This window comes from Telopea speciosissima, chromosome 5 (genome assembly GCF_018873765.1).
Source record: "Telopea speciosissima isolate NSW1024214 ecotype Mountain lineage chromosome 5, Tspe_v1, whole genome shotgun sequence".
Classification (NCBI taxonomy): domain Eukaryota; kingdom Viridiplantae; phylum Streptophyta; class Magnoliopsida; order Proteales; family Proteaceae; genus Telopea; species Telopea speciosissima.
The window spans coordinates 26,920,276-26,938,406 of NC_057920.1; the positions used below are offsets into that span (position 1 = coordinate 26,920,276).

Below are 18,131 nucleotides of genomic sequence, written 5' to 3' on the forward strand. Positions count from 1 at the left end.
GGGGGAAATGTTCTTCTTAAGCTAGACATGGCCAAGGCTTATGATCGGATGGAGTGGGGCTTCTTGTATGCAGTACTGGACAGATTTGGTTTCTCAATTGAATGGGTGGTGCTAATTAAAAAGATTATGGAAAACTGTTGGTTTTCTGTTGTGTGGGGGGGGGGGGGGGCTGCCCACAGGTTACTTTAAATCTACGAGAGGGTTGAGGTAGGGGGATCCCCTCTCCCCTGCTTTGTTCATTCTTGGAGAGGAGGTGCTCAATAGAGGATTGAAATTTTTTTTTGCTGAAGGCAGGGCAGATTTTTTCCAGCTCCCCAGGGGATGCCCGGGTGTGACACATTCCTTATTTGCAGATGACACTATCATTTTCACTAAGGGGCAGAAAAGATCTCTTAAATAAATCCTTGGCCTTATAAACAGATATGAAGGGTCGTCTGAGCAGCAGGTAAACAAACAGAAGAGCTGCTTTGTCATAGGAGCTAAAGCATCCGAGGCCAGGGCTGCTTTGGTAGGGGGATTAACTGGTTTCTCAAGAAGATTTCTTCCTTTGACCTATCTAGGGGCGCCACTATTCACAGGAAGGCTAAAGGTGAGCTATTTTGATGACCTACTTGGCAAAGGGCTAAAGTAGCGGGGTGGAAGGGTATGCTACTTTCGGCAGGGGGAAGAGTCACTTTGCTCAAGCATGTGTTAGCTTCAATGCCAATTCATGTGATCTCAACATTGTCACTACCCAAAACCGTTGTTAAGGCTTTCTCAAGGATATGTGCGGACTTTCTTTGGGGACACTCTGAATGGGGAAAGCGCCATCACTGGGTAAGTTGGAACAAGGTGTGCAGACCGATGAATGAAGGGGGTTTGGGAATCAGAAGGCTAGAGGAAATAGGCCTATCTTTGAGATTAAAGGGTCTATGGCGTATTATTTCAGAGAATTCCTTGTGGAGCCGGTTCTTCAAAGCAAAGTTTTTTAAAGGTTCCCATTGGGTTCTATGTGAACAAATGAGGATAGGGTCGAAGTCCTGGAGAAATACCCTCGTGTTTAAGGAATTCCTTCTAGCTCGCTCAAGATGGTTGGTTAACAAGGGGAATGCCAACTTCTGGCTGGATAACTGGGTTGAGAACTATCCCCTCATTGACATGGTTGATAATGCTTTGCAGGTGGACACCACAGTGACAATTAAAGAGGTGGCTATTGGGGGCTGGAATATGGATATTTTGAATAGAATTGATAATGTTGCCATCAGGGAAAGCATCGCAAATTGGAAAATAGAAGACAGGCTGATATGGACCCCAACCAGTGATGGGCACTTCTCGGCCAAGAATATTTGGAATGAGATCAGAGCTCAATCGCCTCGTGTTTCCTATGCTCAATTGTCTTGGAACCAATCTTTACCAACCAAGATAGGCTACTTCACTTGGCAGGTTTTCAATGGAAGTATTCCCTCAGACGATGCTTTGATGTCTTTGGGCATCCCTTTGGCCTCTAAGTACATGTGCTGCGGAAGCCCAAGAGTTGAATCGATGAATCATTGCCTGGTGGAGGGGGTAATGGCGAATAAGGTATGGTCTCATTTTGCTCTTATTTTTGACATTATATTGGTACAGGCCAAGGACGCTAGAAGCAGGCTGCGCCAATGGCAGGGATTAGCAAGCAAAACTAAACTGTGCGGTTTTATAATGGGACTTATCCCCTCTTTGATCATTTGGGAGCTATGGCGTGAAAGAAATAACCGCAGGCATGGCGGAGAAGCTAGAACCACAGGGACAATAATTTTGATGGTTAAAAGGTGGGTAAGTAGCCTTTGTCTCCCTACAAATCTCAAGCACAATAAAAATGCCAGGGAAGATTTAATTCTAGAGTGTTATGGGATCAAAAGTAAGGCAGGGAGAGCCTTGAGGCCTAAACCAGTCTATTGGTGCCCCCCATTTGTTTCATTTAAGCTCAATGTTGATGGAGCAAGCAAGGGTAACCTTGGGATTGGGGGAGGGGGGAATTGTAAGAGACAAGGAGGGAAAGATGATACTGACCTTTGCAAATTTTTATGGAGAGTGTACGAATTCGATTGCAGAATTGCGAGCTTTGCGAGATGGGCTACAGTGGTGTGTGGATTTAGGCCTGTCGGATGTAGAGGTTAACACAGACTCTGCTTTGATAGCACTAATGGCGAATAAAGAAAAATGTTCCCTATGGAGGGGTTGGTATTTATTTAAAGAAATTAACCAGCTTTGCAATATGGTAAGGGCAACTATAGGCTTCGCATACAGGGAGAGCAACAGGGCAACAGATCATCTTGTAACTATAGCATGTCAAGTGCTCTCGAGCATAATGCTTCAGGAAGTAAGTGAGCTACTAAGGGAGCTTCGTAGAATTCTATGGGAGGATAGATTAGGCTTTCCCGTGCTACAAACCTAGATATGTCTAGGATGGTTTTGTTTCTTCGGTCATTTCCTAAAATGTATGGGCGGGTAAGAGAGGAAAGGAGTGGAGAGTACTGTGTACTTTGGGAAGGGGTAAGGTGGTTATGCCCCCCTCGTGTAATTTCTATTAACTTTTTTGATCAATAAAGCTTAGGGGCCGTCCCTGGGTCCCACGGAATATTCGGGGTAAAAAAAAAAAAAAAGGTATTTCATTTAGTGGTCATTATGCTTCAGTAGCTTCCCATCCTTGGATCATTGATTGTAGAGCTACAGATCACATGACCGGGTCCTCTAGCCTCTTCCATCGTTATTCTACCACTTTTGGGAAAGCCAAAGTCAGAATAGCTGATGGTTCCCTTTCTTCCATCTCTGGAAAAGGAATCATCAACTGCACTTCCTCTCTTCCTTTGTCTTCTGTTTTGCATATTCCTAATTTTACTACTAACCTACTTTCTATTAGTAGTATTACTCGTGATCTTAACTGCAAATTAACTTTTTTTCCTTCCCATTGTGTTTTTTAAGATCTGGCCTTTGGCAAGACGATTGGATTAGGTAAAGTGCATGGTGGCTTGTACATGCTTGATGATGGTCGTCTCATTCCAGCCCAATTACCATCTCCACATCAGAACTCCTTAGTCTCTTCTGAAATTTACCAATGACACTCTAGATTAGGTAATCCTCCAATAGGGATTTTAGCATCTTTATTTCCTACTTTGGTCAAAAAAAGTGATAAGACCGATTTTTTTTTGTGAGGCTTGTGTTCTGGCCAAACAGACATGTTCAACTTATTCCATTTCAAATAAAAGGAGTTCTTCACTTTTTCAATTGGTGCATTCTGATGTTTGGGCCCTAGTCGTAAAACTTCACTTTCTTATCATCGTTGGTTTGTTTCTTTTATTGATTGTCATTCTAGACACACATGGGTTTATCTTATGCGCACCAAAAGTCAAGTTTTTACTTGTTTTCAGCATTTTCATAAAATGGTTCAAACTCAGTTCCAGGCTACTCTCAAGGTTTTGAGAAGTGATAATGGCACCGAGTATTGGGAAAATCAATTTCAAAAGTATTTTACTGATCATGGGATTGTTCACAAGACTAGTTGTGTTGATACCGCAGTCCAAAATGGTATGGCTGAAAGGAAGAACCGACACTTGTTGGAAGTAGCCAAGGCATTGATGTTTTCGCACCATGTTCCCTCCCAATATTGGGGGGATGCTGTTCTTACTGCAACCTATCTTATTAATTGGTTGCCTTCCCATGTTTCTTGACTCCTGCAGTCCGGCTGACATTTGGAATTCCACCTTTGTGGTTCCTTCCAAAGTGTTTGGTTGTGTGTACTATGCCAGAGAAACAAAATCTCATGGCAAACTTGAACCTTGTGGGCTGCGGTGTATTTTTTTAGGTTACTCTCTAACCCGAAAGGTTATAAGTGTTACCATCCTCCTTCCCGTCGTACTCTGGTCAGTATGGATGTGGTTTTTCATGAGAGTCTTTCCTATTATCCATCCCCACATCTTCAGGGGGAGAGTTCTAGTTCTAGTGAAGATGTGTTTGTGTTTCCTCCCCTTGAAGTTCCTCCTCTCCCATCTCCTTTGGCTGCTGCCCAGCCTATTTTGGTTGCTTCCCCTTCTTCCGAAGGGATTCCTTTACAGGGGGAGCTTGTAGAAATAATGGTAGTGATGTTCCTAGTCAGGGGGAGTTGACTCCAGTCCAGAGCACCATCTGTGAATTTCAGAAGAGAATCGACAACTCCAGTATCATCACCTACAAAAAGAGATGCTCCAAAAGAGGGCAGCATCAATCCACTGTGGCACCAATACTTATCCAATTGCCGGCTCAGGATCCAGATCCTCCTCCTCCTGGCGAGACCTCTCCTTCCGACCTACCTATTGCTTATACAAAGGTACCAGGACTTGCACCCTGTATCCCATTCCTCGCTTTGTTATAGTTCTCTTTCTCTGTCTTTTCGTGCATTTGTGTCCTCTCTTTCTTCTGTTTCTATTCCTAAAAATTGGCAGGAAACTTATACAGATGGAAAGTGGAAGGCAGCTATGTTGGAAGAAATGTTAGCTTTGAAAAAAAATAATACTTGGGATCTTGTAGCCCTTCCTCCAGGGAAAAAACCAGTGGGATGTAAATGGGTGTTTGTGGTTAAACAAAAGGTTGATGGGATTGTGGATCGATATAAGGCACGTCTGGTTGCAAAAGGCTTCACTCAGACATACGGAATTGATTTCCAGGAGACCTTTGCTCCTGTTGCAAAGTTGAATACAGTTCGGGTTTTGCTATCTTGTACAGTCAATCTTGGATGGGATCTACAACAGCTGGATGTGAAGAATGCCTTCCTAAATGGAGAACTTGGTGAGGTGTACATGGATATTCCACCTGGGTTTTCTTATGACAGTAATCAAGGGAAAGTGTGCAAATTGAAGAGAGCACTTTATGGGTTGAAACAGTCTCCTCTAGCGTGGTTTGGTCGATTTCACAAGGCCATGATTTCTGTGGGCTATAAGCTGAGTAATGCTGGTCACACTCTCTTTATAAAGAGGGCTGGTGAAAAACTCACTGTTCTTATAGTCTATGTGGATGACATTGTGGTTACTGGCAACGATGGTGATGAGATCAGCTAGTTGAAGAAGTTTCTTGGGCAGGAGTTTGAGATTAAAGATCTAGGGAAGCTATGGTACTTTCTTGGGATTTAGGTTGCCAGATCTTCTAAAGGCATCTTTCTATCCCAAAGGAAGTATTTCCTAGACTTGTTGGCTAAAACTGGTTTGTTAGGGTGTCATCCAGATACGCCTATGGAGACTACTGTCCGTCTCAAAGAAAAGGAGGGTGAACCTGTTGATAAAGGCCGATACCAAAGATTAGTGGGGAAGCTGATTTATCTCTCACACACACGTCCAGACATTGCTGTTGCTGTGAGTACTGTGAGTCAGTTCATACATGACCCCTATTCTTCTCATATGGAAGCTGTTTTTCGGATTCTTCACTACTTGAAGTCAGCTCCTGGAAAAGGCATTCTTCTGTCTCCTCATGGTCACCTACGGGTAGAGGTATATACCGATGCTGACTGGGCTGGTTTTGCAGATCGGAAGTCTATCTCTGGGTACTGTTCTTTTGCAGGAGGCAATCTGTTCACTTGGCATCGCAAGAAGCAGAATGTGGTGGCTCGTTCTAGTGCTGAAGCAGAGTTTTGAGCTATGGCACAGGGCATTTGTGAGTTACTTTGGCTGAAAGGCTTGCTACAAGACCTTGGTGTTCCTATTCATCTCCTTATGATGTTGTACTGTGACAACAAAGCTGCAATCAGCATTGCACACAACCGGTACATCATGATCGCATCAAGCATGTTGAAGTGGACAGGCATTTCATCAAGGAAAAGTTGGAAGAAGGGTTGATTTGTGTTCCCTTTGTGAAGTTTACTGATCAGGTTGCTGATATTTTCACTAAGGGATTGTCTGGGAAATTGTTCCATCCTAATCTAGTCAAGTTGGGCATGATTGACAAATTTGCTCCAACTTGAGGGGGAGTGTTGAATTGTGTACACCAGAATACTGTGGGGGTGTTCTGGCATTGAACAGCTGTATTTTTTACTTCTTTGTACCTCTTAGTTAAGTCGGCTGTACTAGGGGTACTTTGGTCATTAGCATGTAATCTCTCATATTATAAATACAATGCTTGGTTGATCATATTGATCATTCAAGCAATTACTTTCTAATTCAGGTCTGCTATCACTCTTCCATTCAGAATTTCAGCAACCAAAATCCCCTAATCCATCTGTAAACAATAAGTAACCTAATCAGTTACCCCATCAAAGAATCATCTTACATCAAAGAATAGAAATCAAATCACTTACCTTTAAAATCTGAATTCCAGCTGACTCAGTTCAGCTTCTTCCTCCTCCTACTTCCTTCTTCTTTTCTTTCAATCTCTTCTTCTAAATCTTGATTAAGAAATACAGTCGATCAAATCTCGTCAAGTATAGTAGAAAAAACAGTAACCCAAACTCAATTCCTTACCTTCTTCTCCTTCTCCTTTCCTCCCTTCCCTTTTTTCTTTCCTTTCTTTCTCATGCTCTTTCTTTTGCTTTTCTATTTAGTACCTAATCAAACCCACGGTTGAGGGTTTTCTAACTCCGAGCCCTTAGCTGCTTCACCCACTTACTTACAAGCTTCTCACAAGCTGTTGCACCTCAACTGCCACCACCTCCTTCCTCAGCCATGTGGGTGGCTAAGCATTGCCACCACCATCTCTCCCGTGCAAATGGTGGTTGTTTAGACTTAGTCAAACAAAGTGTCTGACCCTTGATAACACCTCATCTCTATGCCATGTGGCTATTAACCATGCCGCCACCTCATCCTCTCCATGCACCATGTGGCAGCCCTTAAGTAGGACACATGGTCCAATCATGCTATGTCACCTCTAATCCCTCATTAATCCCCCTAATAATATCATTAACTTAATTAATCATATTAATCAAATACTAATCAATATTTAATCACTAAGATTACTATAAGCATGCCATGCCGTGCTTGCACTATTTATCATAAATAAATAAAACAATTCAATAGACACTAAAATAAAAACAAATAATCCAAATAAATATTAAAGAGACATGCGGGGCATTACAGTTTGGTCCTTTTGCTTGGTTTCATGAAGCTTCTTGCGCAGTTCATAAACCTGGGCATCATTCCCAACTTGGGAGTATGTGTTCTGAGCTGCTTTCCAAATCTTGGCTGCAGTATCCAACAAGAGATAAACTTGAGCAATCTGAGGTTTCATAGAGTTGATGAGAAGGCCATTACCAAGGAGTTATCAGAACTCCACTTCCTCTGTGAAGCATCAGTAGTAGACTAGTAGTAGGCTTTGCAGTTTCACCCGTCAAATAACTCGCATAGCCACGTGAATTAATGGAGAGGTAATAGGTGCGAGACCACATCAAATAATTGCTCCTATCCAATCGAACAGAGCTAACAGGGAATGAAGGGAAATCATTATGAGTTCTACGACTTGATCCTTCAATTCTAGTTGATGCTGTAGAGTCAGCTGACATAGTTACCACTCCGGTTGATGCAAAGAGCTTAGAACAATCAAAGGAGAGATGAAGCCTTGAAGGGATTGATGACCATCACAAAGGACTAACAAAAAAACGATAGAGGGTCAAAAACCCTGAAAAAGTCGATCTACCCTCAAAACCCTGAAAAAGCCGATTGGAACATAGGAGGGCTGACATATAATTTATTCAAGAGAGATTTGAGAACCCAATAGAAGAGTGGATGACCCTCGGTGGCCTAGAATAGATCCCCCGAGATCACCAGTACAAGGTAAGAAAGAGAGAGGTGCTGAGAGGCGGAAGGTGGCAACTAAGGGAAGAAAAAAGGAGGGAGAGAGTGGCGATGGCTAGAGTTGGGATCCCGAGGTGGATCTCAGCTTTGATACCATGTTTGATTGAGAGGAATGATTAGACGACCTGTGAGCTTGTCACACCCCGGCCCGGTTATTAAGGGCCAAGTGTGGCGGGATGTCTCTGATATCCAACCAATCCCCAAGGATCACAAGTGCAGTACCCTATTTACAATCATTGCTCACAGACACAGTAATCAGAGGCAGCGGAAATAATTTAATTAATAGAGATAACATCATTCGTAAGAGAAGTCTAAGTGATATTTCATTTATATAAAGGATAAGGCTTGTGATATAACTATATAGTTCTGAAAGGTACCACAGAGTAAAAGTATACAAGAAACTATACTATAACTATATAAAGCATTTATAAAGCATAAAAGAGTGGGGAGGTAGCCTGGACTATCAGGCCAAGATTAGGAGGTTGTGCAATCATCACGTACGCACGTAGTATCGTGCACTTCAAACTCCAGAGCCGCAAATCCAACATTAGAAGTAACTAAATCACCTGAAAAATAAGGATATCCATATGGGTGAGCTCTCAACTGAGCCCAGTAAAGGGGGTACAAGCATACAAACACAATAAATCCATGATGCATGTGCTAAACTAACATGTTCCTAGCATAGATACTAAGTCTTATGGGGTATAAGTACTACTACTAGTGGTAGATGCTAACCTCGGTCCCGGAACTAATCCTTTGGTCACCTGAGCGAAACCATTCTACCCCGGTGAGGACCCGCCATCCGGAACTAACACATCGAACACCGACTGACCCCAAATGACCAACCACGCTGCTGTTTATTCCCACAGCGGAATTTGGGACCCGCTAGCATGGGACAGAAGATGGCATCTCGAAACTAACACATCGGTCTTTGCCACGGGTTGTCCAACACCTTTCCCCCTGTTGGGAAGGGGCGCAGTACTGGGTAATGAATATCAACCTAGCCCAGTGCAGTCTAAACATGATGAGGCAAGCATGATCTGAGTTATAAATTACCGAATTCCATCATCATAAATTCACATCATATAAATAATCAATGTAAATGCAATGCAGTATGTCTTTGTGCAACCTATTTTACATGCAGTCTAATGCATTAAATAAAAGCTAGAAAACTACATGCTCCAGGTATAGAGTTAATGATGCATGAGCATGGCATTCAGCATAAAGTTGAAATTAATGTGATAAGCACGCAGAAAATTAAGGTCGAATCCCCTTACCTGAGATAGTCACTAAACCTAGTCGGTTAGAATCCCAAAAGGCCAAGTAATCCTCACAAAAAATGGAGTAAAACAGTCCTAAATAAAATAAAAACATCATATATCAGTGAAGGTAATAGTCTAGGTCAAACCCTAAGGAATCAGTCCAGCAATCACACAAAAAGGGGCAGCCAGATGCAGACTTCCTGTGAGCCGGTTGACCGCCCCTAGGCCTGCAACAGCATCCGGGTCAGTATCCGAATTTGGGGGTTTTGCTCCAATTGCATGGATCCTTGCATGCAAGGCCCTAATTTGATGATTTAGCACCAATTCAAGGTGGGTCAGTCTATTTGGGGCTCCAATTTCATATTTGGCTTCCTAATTTAGGGATTTCATAATTTAAACCTAAATTAGTTGACTTAGGGTTTATGGTTTGCCATTAGAAACACCAATTGGGCTGATTAGAGGTATAGCCATGAAGATTTAGGCATAGCTGAACCTAAACAGCACTAAACAGTAAGAAATTAGGTGGAACTTCCACGGTTTAACCTTGGATTAAAAGCTTTAATGGCAGAAATCTATTTAGGCATAGTCTAGGTTGAAATTAGATCCAATTTAGAGGAGGGGATGGAAACAGCAGAGATTCTCAGAGCTTACCTGAAATCAGCAGCAAGAAGGGACGATGGCAGCCTTGTCTTTATGCTCCAAGGTCTCTAATGGAGGTCTCTTTGCTTCGAACTCAAGTCTAAGATGAATTTTCAAGGTATGCTTCTCATTTCCCTTCTTCTTCTTCTCTTTTTCTTCTTTCTTTCTTGTTCTCCAAGCCTGGAACGATTCTGGTTCCTCTTCTCTTTGTTGGTGAATAATGAAAGTGTAAAGAGAGTTATATTTATAGAAACTTAAGCACTAAGGGGCTGTTTGGTCATTTGGGCATAAATTATTTCTAAAATTGATTCTTTTGTATTTATTACCTTATTCCAGCTACAGAATGATGTCATGCGACATCAGGGATGATCCGGATACGGGTAACTGTCCTGAACTACATTCCCCAATGGGGAACTTGGTCCCACAGAGTCAATTTTACTAAAATACCCTTCTAACCCTATTTGGTCGTACAAAACGTTATATAAATATATTTTAAATTATACTTACATTGAGTTTAATTAAGGGGGAGGTCCTGCAGCCTGTCCAGCCAGCAGACCCGACATACGTAGCTCTAGTGCGAGGTCCCACTAGGTAAAAATTACTATTCTGCCCCTAATAGACTAATTAATTAAAAATACAACATATATACATATAAAATGGTATTCTTACCTGGGATTCGGCCTAAGACAGAAAGAGGCTTCGCAGGCCATCAAACCAGCATGCCAAGCACAGGAAAAAGATGTGATGCTACCCATAGCTTGAGGTTAGCATGGGAAATATTGAACCAAAATCTGAAATCACTCGGGTTCCAAAAGTTCAAAATTTTTTTTTTTTTTTTGCGGGTTTCACATTCCCCCAACCTTATAAGAATTTCGTCCTCGAAATTGATACACCTAGTAATCCGAACAGTTGAGGTTACTTCAACAGCAACATGACTTACACTCCCTTAAGTTGTTTCCTGTTTTGGGTATCGTACAATCTACCGGTCAATGGCTTTTATTGACCTGTTTCGGGTCAGACAGTATTCTAAACCGACCAAAGACATTATCCTCTTTTCCAAAACTCTCCTATTCTTTCCCTAAACACACAAGAATATATAAGAGGAGGGGTCCTATAGTATCTAAGGTAACTTGGGAACAATCCATTACAAGGCTCGCTCACCGTATCGACAAAGTATCTAAACCTAACAATCCAAAGAAAATATTCTCATTCCTATTATTATTATTGCTATCATTATTTTTGTTCTTCTTATTCTTTAGTGTTCATTTCTTTGCTTCTTTTATCTAAATTCTACTCTGTTCATGGTATTTTCATATAACTTGATTATTCTATTTTATCAATATTTTCGAGGTTTGGGTTGTCGTGTATAAGTATGTATAATTCTTGCTTATAGGGTTTTCCATTATGAAGACTTTCCCTTCTGGTTATGCAATACCTAACTCAACTGTAGGATGAATTGGAATATTGATGGAATCCCTGGTGTTCACTCCCAAACGGAGGGAATATTCGGTGACCCATTACTCCACTCATATCTATTATTGAGCTAAGTGTTGACACATCCTTCAGTTCCAGCTTCTCTCCGTTCTCAGTTAATTTTTTTTTTTTGTTTACTTAGTCTAAGCAATGTAGCATTATTCTTTCTTTCTTTTACTCCCTAATTCTTTCAAGAATTCTCCTAGAAGACTTCCAACCCATTTTGTGGCATTGAATCCTAAGAGATACCTTCCTAATCTATAAGGAAGTTGTCTAATCTCAATTTTTCTCCTCAAAATTTTTTTCAACCTTTTCACTTTTCTTGGTCCCAGGTTGTATTCTTAGTCTTTTATATTTATTTCAAGTCTTTTACTTTTGCTTACTTACCCTAGGTACTCAATATATAACTCGTTATTAAGATGCAAAGGCATGACAAGCTATCATGGCGAGTTCCTAAAAAGAAACATTAGCATCATATAGTACTTTACATATATTACAATTACATAAGCAACCAAATCATACACTATATTCATTATTAATAATTATGATAGCACAAGAATACACATCTTAGTGTCATAATGTATTTAGTTTCTTTCTCTATTCACACTTACTACATTAATATATATATTTTTAATATATATATATATATATATATATATATATATATATATATATATATATATATATATATACAATATGCACATTTAATCTTATTTTATTTTCTATATATTTCATTATTTTGATGAAACACAGGTTCTATTTATTTATTGTATTATATACCTATTATTACTATTTTAATTAATATATATATATATATATATATATATATATATATATATATATATATAATATGTATGTAATTTTCTATATTTTATTTTAATTTTCTGTTTTGACCAAGCTGGATGAAACAGTCGGATTCAAGCATCTAATGGGCCGGACGACCGCCTATCGAAGCAGTAGCTTCATAAGATTTTCGGATCAGCCGGATGGAAGAGCCGGATGCAGATACCCATCCAGCCGGATCGTCCGCCAGGAAAAACAGGTTTTATAAAACCCACTCAAAACACATCAAACTTCATTTCTTTCTCTTCCCTAACCCTTTCTAACTTCTCCTAAGGTTATTCTAGGGTTCCTATAACACTAATAAGAGCTTAAATCATAAGATCCACTCCTCCACATCTAAAGTAAGTGTTCTAAACTTAGAAATTTTGTATAGTTTTTTTTGTTCTTCTTTTCAAAACCTAACTATGGCTCAGCATTTTTCCTAGATTTTAGGTAAATATTTACTCTTTTACTCCATTAACACGTATTTCTTTTATTTTTTGTTGGATTTTATGCATTTCTTATATTTTCTTCTTTTCATCTTAGGTTTTGGCTAAGGTACATTGTTCATTCTTATCTATCATTGTGAATGTGTTAGGTCTTAATATTAGGTATTATTTTTGTTCATTTTAAACATAGTACAGTATTAATCATAAGATTACCTAGTTCTTAATATTTTCTTATTAAGTTTTTAAAGTTTACTCTATGTTTTGCACGTGTTCTATCTAATGCTATATTAATGTACTATGATTCTTATATAATTACCTTCTCTCCTTATACTACCCTATTTTTTTTGTGTTTGCATCTATTTATACTTATATTGGAATCTAAACAGATTTTATTTCTTCCTAATGTATTGCTATATAATTAGTTTACCTAGACATATTGATAGGCTTCCTACCTTATTACCTTGTAGGTTTAACAATCTTACCTCAAGTTTTGTTGCTGTCCTAGTCTTCTAAATAATTTTCTTTTTGTATTGCAGTATTTACCATAAAGGACTGCAGCACATGGCCGTGGAGGGAGAAGTAGAGGTGCGACTACGTTCAAATTGATTCAACCAGGTTCTTAGGAAAGTGGAAGAAGAAAGGAATGTAGTCTTGGTTGACCATATCCCATTCAAGGTCGAGAAAAGATTTGAGAAACTAAGGTAGTTATCCAGTCTACCAACCGGAGAGACATTGCTACCCTCGATTGGTGCAATTCTTTTGAAGCAATCAATCTTCCGGTATGAAGGAAAAGAGTTCATCATCAACTCTTATGTGAATGACATGCCCATCTCTTTCAAGCATGACCCAGTTAGCTAATATTCGGAAGATATCATATGAAGGGGAGTGGAAATCGCCCTCCAAGTCTTGATGCATCCGAGTTCCTGGTCGATGAAGAAGCTGGAATGGTTATATTCGTAATGGCAAGTTCTATGAGAGGATGAAATCGAGTTGGACTTGCTTCCATCACCGTGTCTTATCTAGGATTTGTTGACACGACGTAGTCGAGCAGTCATCGGACCCGAATTGAGTTGTCCACAATCAGATCCTTGCACATCTTGTCTTTATACCGGATCTCGCCTTTCGATGCCATCATGCGTACCATGGCACACTGCATGATAACCCGGGCGTGGAAATGCATTCGGGAGGCTACTCCCAAGGTATTTCCCAGTTTGGTGTAAACCTATTGAATGAGGAGGCTTTGGGGTAAGTCTCAGTATCAATCGGATTACCAGTGAAGATGGGTATACAACTTCCACCTTTTCCTCCAGGAGCTTGGTCATCTCGATTGCACCGATATGGGACAGACCGATGGCCGAGGATGCTACACAGAGAGGACATACAGAGGCACGCAGAGATCAACTTCCTCCTCCTCGGCACCCTTCACATGGTAATGCGGGTGCTTCTTTCTCGTTTGTTGCGGCTGTTCCCGCAGATGGTACTCCCTGGGACAGCTCTTTAGCCGGTTTGAGGGCTTAGAGATCCGTGAGATAGGAGTGCATTGGCATGAGGAGGGACTTCACTCGGGTTAGCGGCCGTATTCGGGATGGAGACAGAGTTGGAGTTACCTGGAGACCACGGGACCTATGGGTTATGGGCCGACCACCACCACCACGGCAATGATGACTTATGCATCCTATTCTAGCTTTTACTTTACTTTCCTCGGTTGTTTTTGTTGAACCTTGTACTTAAGGTCTGTAAAAAGTTGTCACCATTGTACTAAAGACTCAGCTTATTTATGAAGTTTTTAATTTTCTATTTTTTTTTTTTTTTGGGTGAATAAAAGAATTCATTACCAAGGAAAAGGAAAACAAGGGCCCCTTTAGGGGGAAACAACGACCAACTATTAAAGAAAATCAGCTAGGGCCACCAAGAAGAGAAAGAAACATTTGGGACACCCTAGAGACAACAATTAGCTTGTTCCTGGGGTGTCGTAACAAAAGGAGGGAGGAGCTGACAATAGTTTGGAGGAGATTTCAAAGGAAATGGAGTTCCAAATCTGTTGATAAGAACGAGACTTGGAGGTCCATTTCCTAATATTTCGCTCCATCCAAATGTGATTTAGCGCAGCACAGAAAGCCATCTTCCCCACAGTGTCACAAATAGAAGCCCCTCCGAAGGTCATATCTATCCAAATCCATTCTATTTAATATCTCTTGTGTTGTACAATCAATTTTTTTTTTTTTATTTATTTATTTTTTAGTTGTAGCTTTTAGTTGAAGCTTTTATTTATTCTAAGTAGACTCACGCCAGGATCAGTAGAGTCTAAGAGCTTTGTCTTGTGAACTTGATTGTAAATAGGAGTAGAGCACAAAGGCTTTGATACCACTTAAATGTCACACCCCGGCCAGGTTATTGAGGGCCAGGTGTGGCGGGATGTCTCTGACATCCAACCAATCCCCAAGGATCACAACTGCAGTACCCTATTTACAATCATTGCTCACAGACACAGTAATCAGAGACAACGGAAACAATTTAATTAATAGAGATAACATTATTAGTAAGAGAAGTCTAAGTGATATTTTATTTATATAAAGGATAAGGCTTGTGATACAACTATACAGTTCTCAAAGGTACCACAGAGTAAAAGAAGACAAGAAACTATACTATAACTATATAAAGCATTTATAAAGCATAAAAGAGTGGGAAGGTAGCCTGGACTATTAGGCAAGATCGGGAGGTTCGCAATCATCACGCGCACGCACAGTATCATCCACTTCAAACTCGCGCGCAAATCCAACATTAGAAGTAACTAAATCACTTTGAAAAATAAGGATATCTACAGGGTGAGCTCTCAACCGAGCCGAGTAAGAAGGGGGTCTAAGCATGAAACACAATAAATCCATGATGCATGTGCTAAACTAACATGTTCCTAGCACGATACTAAGTCTGGGGTATAAGTACTACTAGTAGTGGTAGATGCTAACCTCGGTCCCGGAACTAACCCTTGGCCACCGCGGCGAAACCATTCTACCACGGTGAGGACCCGCCCTTCCGGAACTAACACATCGGACCGACGAGACCCCCAAATGACCAACCCCGCCTGTTTATTCCCACAGTGGAATTAGGGACCCGCTAACATGGGATGGAAGATGGCTTCCCGAAACTAACACATCGGTTTTACGTCACGGGTTGTCCAACACCTTTCCCTGTTGGTAAGGGGCGCAGATCGGGTAATGAATATCAACCTAGCCCAAACAAGCCTAAACATGATGAGGTAAGCATGATCGAGTTATAAATTACCGAATTCCATCATCATAAATTCACATTATATAAATAATCAATGCAAATGCAATTCAGTATGTCTTTGTGCAACCTATTTTACATGTAGTCTAATGTATTAAATAAAAGTTAGAAAACTACATGCTCCAGGTATAGAGTTAATGATGCATGAGCATGGCATTCAGCATAAAGTTGAAATTAATGTGATAACCACGTAGGAAATTAAGGTCGAATCCCCTTACCTGAGATAGTCGATAAACCTAGTCAGTTAGAATCCCAAAAGGTCAAGTAATCCTCACAAAAAATAGAGTAAAATAGTCCTAAATAAACATAAAAACATCATATATCAGTGAGGGTAATAGTCTAGGTCAAACCCGAAGGAATCAGTCCAACAATCACATAAAAAGGGGCGGATGCAGACTTCCGGTGGGCGGTCGACCGCCCTTAGGCTCACTGCAATCGATCCGGGCCGGTGTCCGAATTTGGGGGTTTTGCTCCAATTGCTTGAATCCTTGCATGCAAGGCCCTAATTTGATGATTTAGCACCAATTCAAGGTGGGTCAGTCTATTTGGGGCTCCAATTTCATATTTGGCTTCCTAATTTTGGGATTTCATAATTTAAACCTAAATTAGTTGACATAGGGTTTATAGTTTGCCATTAGAAACAACAATTGGGCTGATTAGAGGTACAGCCATGAAGATTCAGGCATAGCTGAACCTAAACAGCACTAAACAGTAAGAAATTAGGTGGAACTTCTACTGTTTAAGCTTGGATTAAAAGCTTTAATGGCAGAAATCTATTTAGGCATAGTCTAGGCTGAAATTAGATCAAATTTAGAGGAGGAGGAGATGGAAACAGTAGGGATTCTCAGAGCTTACCTGAAATCAACAGCAAGAAGGGACGATGGCAGCCTTGTCTTTATGCTCCAAGGTCTCTAATGGAGGTCTCCAAGTTCCCAACTCAAGTCTAAGATGAATTTCTAAGGTAAGCTTCTCATTTCCCTTCTTCTTCTTCTCTTTTTCTTCTTTCTTTCTTGTTCTCCAAGGTTGGAACGATTCTGGTTCCTCTTCTCTTTGTTGGTGAATAATGAATAGTGTACAGAGGGTTATATTTATAGAAACTTATGAACTAAGGAGCTGTTTGGTCATTTGGGCATAAATTATTTCTAAACTTGATTCTTTTGTATTTATTACCTTATTCCAGCTACAGAATGATGTCATGCGACATCAGGGATGATCCGGATACGGGTAACTGTCCAAAACTACATTCCCCACTGGGGAACTGGGTCCCACTGAGTCAATTTTACTAAAATACCCTTCTTAACCGATTTGGTCGTACAAAACGTTATATAAATATATTTTAAATTATACTTACATTGAGTTTAATTAAGGGGGAGGTCCTGCAGGCTGTCCAGCCAGCAGACCCGACACAGGTAGCTCTGGTGCGAGGTCCCACTAGGTAAAAATTACTATTCTACCCCTAATACACTAATTAATTAAAAATACAACATATATACATATAAAATGGGATTCTTACCTGGGATTCGGCCTAAGACAGAGAGAGGCTTCGCAGGCCATCAAACCAGCATGCCAAGCACTTGAAAAAGATGTGATGCTGCCCATAGCTTGAGGTTAGCATGGGAAATATTGAACCAAAATCTGAAATCACTCGGGTTCCAAAAGTTCAAATTTTTTTTTTTTTGTTGCGGGTTTCACAGAGACAGCCTTATGTTATTTATAATAAGTGAAATATACAACAATGCTCCTATGGACAGATTTACTCTTATACCCATATTACACCCATATTACAACACCTTTGTACCAAGGTTCAATCTACTATGTGAGATTGGAGCAACCAACCTCTATTCGGGAATTTGTCAATTATAAAAGAAAAGTGAATCATATGGTGTGAGCAGATCTCCAGGTTCTCCACTTGATTAGTTGGATATGAAATTAATTTCTGAATGACAAAGAGTAAAATAGGAATAATATTCAAACTATCAGAAAAGAAAGACTAAGAATAGGAAGAATGCTTGAGGAGTAGGAAGATGTGGCTATAGAAGCTTTGAAAGGATTATATGTTTAAGGATATATGGGAGGTGGCCTAACCCGACTTATGAATGCTCTTTGGGAGTTTCATATAAGGGCCACCTGGGATGTTGGATCCAATATAACTTTCATCGCTTATTATGGAAATGGAGGGTGCAGAAAATATAAAGGAGACAAGGACTTCAGGCCCTGCGGCACGTAAGTTTGATCCCTCAATTATACTTATGATTGTAACGAAAGTTCTAGCAAAGCTGAAAGAATTTTTTTTCATTTATCCCCATCAAAGGTGTGCTTACTGCTTGTAAGAACATATGGAAGTCTATGGGAGTATGGGGTGCATGGATCGGGTTATTGGAAGTGGGAGTAGGCATGTGATCTTGTGGAGTGGGAATGGATCGATAAACTCCCAC

At 40.4% G+C, this 18,131-nt stretch overlaps 1 protein-coding gene across 3 annotated transcripts in view; it reads left to right on the forward strand.

Annotated features, from left to right (window-relative positions):
• The window catches only part of LOC122662560 (probable starch synthase 4, chloroplastic/amyloplastic), a 171,061-nt gene that overhangs the window by 53,720 nt on the left and 99,210 nt on the right, over window positions 1–18,131 (forward strand). The gene's annotated exons all lie outside the window — the stretch shown is intronic.